Source organism: Muntiacus reevesi, chromosome 7 (assembly GCF_963930625.1).
Source record: "Muntiacus reevesi chromosome 7, mMunRee1.1, whole genome shotgun sequence".
NCBI lineage: Eukaryota > Metazoa > Chordata > Mammalia > Artiodactyla > Cervidae > Muntiacus > Muntiacus reevesi.
Window position 1 is genome coordinate 29641448 of NC_089255.1, and position 9531 is coordinate 29650978.

Here is a 9531-nt window from a genome sequence, read left to right on the forward strand (position 1 = left end):
CTTTTACTTCTTTCATATTATAGCCATTAATCAGAACCTGCCAAGAGGAACTTGAACATTCTTCAACTATATATTAAGCATCTGTCCATCATGGTGGGAAGGGCTAACTTATATTTGGGTATTCAACTCACTGGGTATTTTAAATGTCAGGTTACTCAATACAGAAGTACAGAGGCTAACATGCTGGAAGTAGTTCCCAAGTTTTAAGATTTCTTCTCATGAGTTGCATTCACTGGCCTCAACCCATCTTTACATCAAAAAAATCTAAGTATTGATTCTAGATTCTGAAACCTATAATTATGCATAAACCTGAACTATGGAAAACCAAATAACTTTCTAAAATGTTACTATTTACTGGAGACATTTGCAGTCAGATCTTTCCTCTAATTAGATTGCTAGCATTCCTTGTGTTCTAGCAGTGTTCCAGTGTTACGACTGGGAGGAAGCTAATTTCAAGGATCTTTTGCACAAGGAACTGTTTACTGAGACATATGCAGTGCTTTCACTCTGAAATAAATAGGAATAACATGACTTTAATAAGGGTTTTGACAATAAGAAATGAGACTTATTTGTCTAGCATTCGCACTCTATGGAATGCAGTGGCAATACCTTTGCTATTTCTTACCTTCTGTGGTTTGGGGAACACATAGTTTTCTTTGTTTAGTTTCACATTTCACCTTACACATATGCCTTTACTTTGTCTTCCAAAAGGTGCAAATCTATTACCTTATATGTTTTTAAGATGATGCACAGGTCTCCTGTATTTTACCAATGACAGTGTAATTCTCTGTCTGCCAGGTTGCTCACAGTCATTTTGATTCTTTTCCCTACTTCTCAAAATTCTGGCAACTTGTCTTTCACTAATTTGCTCAAATATAGATCCTACTTTAGGTCTTTCATCATCTTACCTCTCCCAAGGCAATAATTCTCAAACTTTAGTTTGCGTGTAAAAGATACACATGAAACTCATAACATTCAGATTCCTGATCCCAGTCTTAGATGACTGCAGGTCTCAGGAAAGTCACAGGAAACTGAATTTTAATAAATCACTTAAATATAATTCATTGCCCAGGTTTTGAGAAATTTTATTCTACAGTTTTCTTATCTCTTTTAGGTCTGATAAACCAGGGGTCCCCAAACTTCAGGATCTAATGCCTGATGATCTGAGGTGGAGCTGATATAATAATAATAGAAATAAAGTACACAATAAATGTAATTTTCTTGAATCACTCAGAAGCCATCTCCCCACCCTCAGTCTGTGGAAAAATTGTCTTTCATGAAACCGGTCCCTGGTGCCAAAAAGGTTGGGGACTGCTGTTACAAACCATTTCTAAATAAGAATCCTAATGGGTAGATCAAGTTCATTCATTCATTTATGCCTTCAACTATTTATTGAGCTCCCAATGTGTGTCAAATGCTATTCTAGGAATTGGGTTTATGGGACTGACCAAAACAAACATCATGGGACTCAGTTTTTGTTTCCCTGAGTTTAAGAAGAATCCTTTATAAATCATGTTTGAGCCAAACTTTCTGAATCTGATGTTGAAGATCCTAGCTGATTGTGTCTCATAACTATCATTCAACAAAGATGCTCCCCTCTAGGCAGGTTGTTTTCTTTTCCTTTTTCTCAGCCTTACTGTCTCCATACCAAACTCAACCCACCTCTGGTTGTTGGTCCTGTTACTCTCCATTAGGAATATTGTCCAGTGTTGAGGACAGGGCACAGAGATGGGAAAGATAGATGTTCATTCATTAAACACACATTCACTGAGAACCAAGCACTGTTCTAGATATGAGAGAATTCGGCAATGAACAAGATAAGCATAGAAAATAAAAAGAAATACCAGATAAATTCCATTCAGGGTATGATGCCAGTGACGTGGCAGCTACTTTATATTGAGTAAAGAATTTAGTGACTTAGACTGTGAGACGCTGGGCTGGATGAAGCACAGGCTGGAATCAAGATTGCCGGGAGAAATATCAATAACCTCAGATATGCAGATGACACCATCCTTATGGCAGAAAGTGAAGAGGAAGTAAAAAGCCTCTTGATGAAAGTGAAAGATGAGAGTGAAAAAGTTGGCTTAAAGTTTAACATTCAGAAAACTAAGATCATGGCATCTGGTCCCATCATCTCATGGGAAATAGATGGGGAGACAGTGGAAATAGTGTCAGACTTTATTTTTTTGGGCTCCAAAATCACTGCAGATGGTGACTGCAACCATGAAATTAAAAGACGCTTACTCCTTGGAAGGAAAGTTATGACCAACCTAGATAGCATATTAAAAAGCAGAGACATTACTTTGCCAACAAAGTTCCATCTGGTCAAGGCTATGGTTTTTCCAGTGGTCATGTATGGATGTGAGAGTTGGACTGTGAAGAAGGCTGAGCACTGAAGAATTGATGCTTTTGAACTGTGGTGTTGGAGAAGACTCTTGAGAGTCCCTTGGACTGCAAGGAGATCCAACCAGTCCATTCTAAAGATCAGTCCTGGGTGTTCAGTGAAAGGACGGATGCTGAAGCTGAAACTCCAATACTTTGGCCACCTCATGCAAAGAGCTGGCTCATTGGAAAAGACCCTGATGCTGGGAGGGATTAGGGGTAGGAGGAGAAGGGGACGACAGAGGATGAGATGGCTGGATGGCATCACCGACTTGATGGGCATGGGTTTGGGTAGACTCTGGGAGTTGGTGATGGACAGGGAGGCCTGGCGTGCTGCGATGCATGGGGTCGCAAAGAGTCAGACATGACTGAGCGACTGAACTGAACGGAACTGAGACTGTGAGATGAATGACAAAAGTGGCCTTGCAAAGTTTAGGGAGAGAAGCAATCACAGGCAGTAAAAACAGCTAGTGCTAAGGCTGTCAGGTAAAAATGTGAGTAAGAAGAAAATAAGGAAGGCCAGTGTGGCTCGTGCTTAGGGGGAGAAGATAAAGTGGTAAAGGCTGGGGTCCAAGAGGTTCACATGAGCCAGATGACATAAAGGCAGAAGTGGAGCTGTGATGTGATTTATGTTTTCACAGAACTCTCTTCAGATGTTGTGTGGGAATTGGATTGTGGAGATGCAGGAGAGACCAAACAGTAGTCCAGCTGAATTATGATGGTTTGCATAGGCAATGGTACAAGTGAACAGAAATGAACAAAGTAGGCATGTGTTATGGAAGTAGAATCAGGGAGCTTGGTGATGGATTAGATGTGGGGGCTGCAAGAGAGGACTCAGGGAAAATTTCTAGAATTTTTTTCACTTGAGTAACTGGCTGGCTGGTCATGTCAGTTGCTGCTCCAGAGAAGACTATGGAGGGAGCAGGTTTGGGTGAGGAGGGTGGAAATCAAAAGTTTGAATGGTGAGTGATATGACTGAAAAGTAGGCTACTGTGCCCAGACTGCCAGAGGCTTACAATAAGCTAAGAAATTTGAACTGTTCTGAATGGTGATTTAGGAATGTAATATGGCATTGGTGTATAGGATGGGCTTAGAGGGGCAGAAATCACATGTCTGCTGTAGGATTTGGGGAGTGAGAATGGTGGCGGAGGGGTGGGGGATATGAGAGAGAGTCAAAAACACAAGAATAATTATAAAAGAGCCAAAAAGAAGGAAAGAAATCAAGTAAAAAACAGGTAGAAAGCACAAGTGTTTATTTGAAGATGGAAAAAGAGTGAGGAGGGTAGGATTAACTGGAGAATGTGTCTTGGTTGGTAGTTTTGAGAAAAAGATGCAGAGGGCAGAAAGGAGAAAGTGCCACAAGTTCCTGGGAGAAGGACCAAACCTGCTCCAAAGAGTGGAATTCACCAGCTGTGCTTGGGTCTCACACACAAACTGTCTTGAAAAAGAACCTGGGTTGAAAAAAGAGAGATGACTTTGTGATCTACACTTGGTCATTCTCGCTATTAGTGGCAAGGGAACATGTGTGTGTTTGTGTGAGAAAAGCAACTTCATCTATATTTTAGTTAGCACATATCTTTTCACCATAGGAAAAAAAAATTGGTGATCTTTATTATTATTAGGATCACCTAACAGGATATCAGATAAAACTTACATATTTGTAGCATTTTCAGAGCTTGAAATATCATTTCATAAAATGGGAAGATTTTTCTCATGTTCGTGCGTCCTGTTGCCAATGAACAGTGTATCCAAAACGGATGTTTTCAAAGAGGATCTCTGTCACATCAAGGGAGAAAAACTGTTGTTCTTTATGAGAAAATGTTTCCAGTTTGCAATTAATTTTATTTTTCTGATGGAATTTTCTTTCTCCATTATAACAGGCTAGATCAATAAGAACCCTGCATCTATAACTTAGAAAATCAAGACAGGGAAAACCATCAGAGAGAAAGCAAATGATGACAAAAATCGATATGCTTACTTACTCTGCGCTCCCTTATCCTTCATTTTCCACTTGTCTTCACCAAAACCTCACCACTGGAGCTAAATGGATTTCTTGAATAAGATTTTTTTCTAAAAAAACCAGATTTTGGCTCATTTGTGTCAAATTCAACAGGAGCTGCTTCTTTCCTATATGAGCCATTTTCTGAATAAGTGATTTTTGGGGGGTTGGCAAGCTGAGAGATTTTGCCTTAGTCAATAGTTGGCATTATCATCAAATAGGAGGCAAATTAGTCACTGCAAATGAATTAATATCTTGCAGAACTAGAGTTATTTATGCCCTGAGTGATAAACTTGGGAACTGTTAATCAGCGCACTGACAGAATTTGTAAATGAGATCAATGCATCACTGTTGGGGATCTTCCAGGAATGATGGAGGACAGGACAGCTGCCAGAAGACTGGATTCATTTATTTGCTTGCTCTTTCCTTCCTCTGTTTACTTTCTTCCCTCCTTAACCTTTCATTCCCCTTTCTCCCTTTCCTTCCTTCCATCTTCCCGTACACTGGTGCTCTGTTCTGTGCTAAGTGTATCTGTTCTGGGCTAAGAGGTATCTTTAAAGAGACATGTTCCCTAACCCCCCCCCCCCCACCCCCTTTAACAATCTCACAGGGAAGAGAAGACATCAGGCATCATTAGAGTGTAATGTATTAAGCATAAAAACAAACGTCTACAAAAATGTTTTAAAGTATGAGAAGGAAGGCTCTAACTTGTCCTATAGGGGTTAAGGAAGGGCCTCTCTGAGAAAAACGAATACAGATTTGCCAGGTGGACACAGCAGTGTTTTAGGAAGAAGAATATGCATAAGACCATGGATTTGGGGGAAAATATGATCATCAGTATTACAGCAATCACAAAAACAAATAATGTGTACTATGCCCTCACTATATGCCAGGTATATGTTATGAGCTTTTCACAAATTAATGTTTTTAATATTTACAACCACCTCAATGGGTGTTATCCCATTTTTCTGATGAGTATAGCAAGTCCCAAATGTTTCAGAAACTTTTCCCAAAGAGCAACTGGTATGTTTATGGAGTTGTAACCACTTCAGTCTGTTGGTATATGAAGGATATGGTGGAAAATATCAAGAGATGAGGTTAGAAAGATCTTCAGGAGTGTATGTAATAAACAGTAAGCCATACTACAGAAAAGGGCTCAGGTTCATAGTTAAGCTGGAAAAATTTGTTCATCTATTCCTCTGTACATCTACACATTTATTTATGATATATATATATATATACATACATGTATATATATATATATGATTTTATGCAGTACACAAAAATCATGCATAAAATGAGTAAAAATGAGAGTGATAGAAAAGATGAAGAAGAGGATATAATGGAGTTAGGAATAAGGCTAGTTGAGCAGACGTCCGTGAACCTTGGCAGACACTGGAGTTATTTTCCATCTCTGTATGAATGTTAAAAAACCAATTGAGGAGAGAAAGCCAAGCTACCCCCTAAGTGAGCTGAAACTATACCCACTGAAAAGGTCAGGGTATTTCAAAAGAATGATTTTGGAACCATTTAATCAGAGGGACAGATGGGTGATAGAGGCCATAATGTCCTATTTCTTATAGCATGGTGGATATGATTTTCATTTGAAAAGAGTTTTTTTTTTTAAGGAGATATAACCAGATGTCCTCTTCACCAAAACACAGTCTTAATAAAGTGTTCATGTAATGCCTGTCTTTAATAATTCTACTGCCTGAATATTTGCCAAGATGACTTATTTGTGACATTTATACCAATCCAAATAAATAACTAACTTACTGGTTGGCTTGTTATTTTTAAACACCACCTAACAAATACACTAACTTTGGTTTTAGAATGGTTGACATATAACCTTTCCTTCTGGCAGTGATTAGCTGGTAGGGACAGTTGCCTATTCAGGCTACTCGGAGTTTGCAAGACTTAAATTGCATCAACCGAATAGTTTCTATTATAAGTGAGTTTTAATTGCATATATCCTGACATGCGTCTAAGATTGTTTAGAAGCAAGTTCAAGAGGGGGGAACACAAACTATGAAAATATAAAATGCTGTGTTAAAAGACACTGGTTAACACTAACTCTTGTGTCAGTAATCTGATGATTTCTGTGTAAATATAGGGATGGGGGGGCTTCCCTGGTAGCTCAGTGGTAATGAACCATCCTGCCAATGTAGGAGATGTGGGTTCAGTCCCTGGGTCAGAAAGATCCCCTGAAGTAGGAAATGGCAACTCATTCCGGTCTTCTTGCCTGAGAAATCCCATAGGCAGAGGAACCTGGTGGGCTACAGTGCATGGGGTCACAAAGAGCTGAACATGACTCAGCAACTAAACAGCAACAATAGGGATAGGGTGAGGAGGGTGGTGAGCTCATATTTCTGACCCATAGCTAATTCCTGTTCACAGAGGCAAAGTTAATAAGAGCTGCACATAATCTGAAAATGTTCTTGGTAGATATTGTCATGAAGTGGTCGCTGGCAGGGTAGTGTGGTAGCCATTTGTAGCACAATAGCTAAGTTTAAAGCCCTGCATAATTAAGGCTAATAACTGCGCAGGCATGTGGGTTGTATATGATTTGAGTGAAGGGTCAAGTGGTCTAGTAAGTGTACAGTTTGGGGAGACATATGTGATCCTTTCTGAAAAAGGAACAAATGATAGACTTGCACCAGGATCTTCTGTGCCAGAGTCAATAAACACGTAAAACAAGCCATTGAAGAGGATAGATATCAGTTCTGAAAAGTCACTGAATAGCTTTGAGGGGAAAATGTCTTAACCAGGTCTTTTATTGGTTTATATTTTCAGTCAGCTATACAGGATGAGGCCCCAGTTGACAAAAAGTTGAGGCAGTGAACTGTCTTTTACAGTGGTGAGAACTTAGCTTCCTGCATATCAGCTGGGCCTCTATAATTTCCCCCCACTCATTTCAGACTTGTAACTCTATCTAGAGTTTATTCATATTGTCTAATGAAATCCAAAACATGGCTTTGGTCCTTTTAAGGTTTTCTGAGAACTAAGGTTTTCCTGAGGTAATAAAATGTATTAAATATTAAATAAGTTTTAAAAGCTTTAAATTTTACAAAGCCATGGCCTCTTGTTTAGTTTTGTCATTGTAAGCGTCTCAGCAAATCATGTCTAATTAGGTACTGGAAAAGTGGAATGTGCATTTTCTGTCAAATTTTATTTTTCAGGTAAAATTGGTTTTCAAATCTGCTAATTGATAAAAAGATATTACCTTCTCTCTCAAGTTACAGAAGCAGAAGTTCAACTGGTCCTTAAGAAATGAAAGACCTTCAGTGAAGGTTGAAAGCCCTTCAGTTCAATCATGTCACACTTTGAGCAACTCTGGTCTCCTTAGGTTCGTCATCTGTCCTCATGACTCACAGGTGTGCAGGGCGGTTATGTCCAGGACTATGGAATGGACCCTGATGCTGGGAAAGACTGAATGAAGAAGGGGAAGAGGGCCACAGACGATGAGATGGTTGGATGGCATCACTGACTCAATGGACATGAACTTGGGCAAACTCCAGGAGATAGTGAAGGACAGGGAAGCCTGGTGTGTCCATGGTGTCGCAAAGAGTCAGATATGAATTGGCAACTGAACAACAACAACCCAGGACACAAATGGTTACTTCCCACCCAATTGAAATACCCTTTCTGTGGAAGGGTAAGAATCGCAGAAAGTCTGTGGGGCTGGCTTTTGGAGTAAAGAAATGAGTAAAATTTTCTCTAGATTTTCCCAATGTGTTGTGATTCAATTTTAGATAAATGAGTTGTTTGAGGATTTTCATTTAAATTGACAAATTTCACTCCAAGCATAAATTTCCACAGGGACACGGTCTTCATTCTTTACCAATTTCAGGTTGCCACTAAGGTCTAGAGGAACTAAAGGTATTTTAGCCTCAGAGTGACATATGAGCTGATTTCAAATATTTGTAGACTGTTATGTGGAAGTAGTATTATACTTTTCATCCAAAGCCATATGGGTTAAACAGAATCTTAGTAATCATAGTTGTCCGTTAGACTGCTTTGGAGATTGTGACCCAGTCCTACCCTAGAGATGTTCGGTAGACGTATGGATGATCATTTGGCATGAAAGTCATGTGTCAGAGATTTCTTGGGCCAGATGATATGAAAGCGCTCTCAAAACCTAAAAGTTCTAAGAATCTGTAATCAACATTAAAAAAAAATTATTTAAAAAAATGTTGGCATGAAATATGAGGAAGGGCTGTTTGCTGGAGGCAAAATGTATGTCTATGTTTTTATACTTTTAAGTCTTAAAATTGTTGCATTATATTTTTTTCAGATAGCTCACTGGAAATAAATATGAAAATAAATATGGAAATTTCCTAAGTGACTGAATACTAATAAATTTGTAAATAAATTTAGAATTCTCTTCTGGACACAATTCCTTGGGTGATATAGGATTCTAAATTTACGTTTTACCCTTTTATTTTGGAAAAGTTAAAACCTATAAAAATTAATAGACTTGTATAATGAACCCTATGCACCCATCACTTAGCTGCAAGAATGATTAACTTATAAGGGCAGATTAATGGCCCCTGAAAGATGCCCGTGTCCTGAAGAAGCCAGGAACTTGTGGATGTGTTAGGTTACGTGGTAAGCAAAAATCATGGTAACAGATGGAATTAAGATTCTCCAAGAGGGAACAGTCTAATCACCTGCATCTTTGTAAGTGCAAGAAGGAGGCAGAGGAGAGAGACCCAGATAAATAGCCATGTGAGAAGGTCCTGGCTGATACTGCTGAGTGGCGCTGGAGGAACGGAGTCCTGAACCAAGAAATGTGGCTGAAAAGGCAAGGAAACAGATTCTCAACCTAGAAAATCCTAATGGTTTGGGGCCTGTTGATGCCTTGATTTTAGCCTAGTGAGACCTCTTGTAGATTTCTTACAGAAATATACGATAATAAATTTGTGTTGTTTTCAGCTATTAAGTTTAAGGTAAATTTTTTAGCAGCTATAGAAAACAAGTTTTTTTAAAAAAAGAGAAAAAAAAGTAAAAAAAGAGAAAGGCTGTCAAAATATGAAGGAAAAAAATAGTCCTTAAGGACAATGTTAAAAATTTCTTTGTATTTTCAAGTAAAACAAGTATTTAGAAACCTAGCAAAGAAAGACAGTGCTTTTATTTGTTGACTTTGAATA

General features: G+C 38.7%; 1 long non-coding RNA gene across 2 annotated transcripts in view; it reads left to right on the forward strand.

Annotated features, from left to right (window-relative positions):
• The window catches only part of LOC136171964 (uncharacterized), a 132307-nt gene extending 123633 nt beyond the window's left edge, over positions 1–8674 (forward strand). For both annotated transcript variants that reach the window (XR_010663946.1, XR_010663947.1), the window contains one exon: positions 7618–8674. This is a non-coding gene — a long non-coding RNA (uncharacterized lncRNA). The remainder of the gene's footprint in view (positions 1–7617) is intronic.
• Positions 8675–9531: the final 857 nt, after the last annotated feature.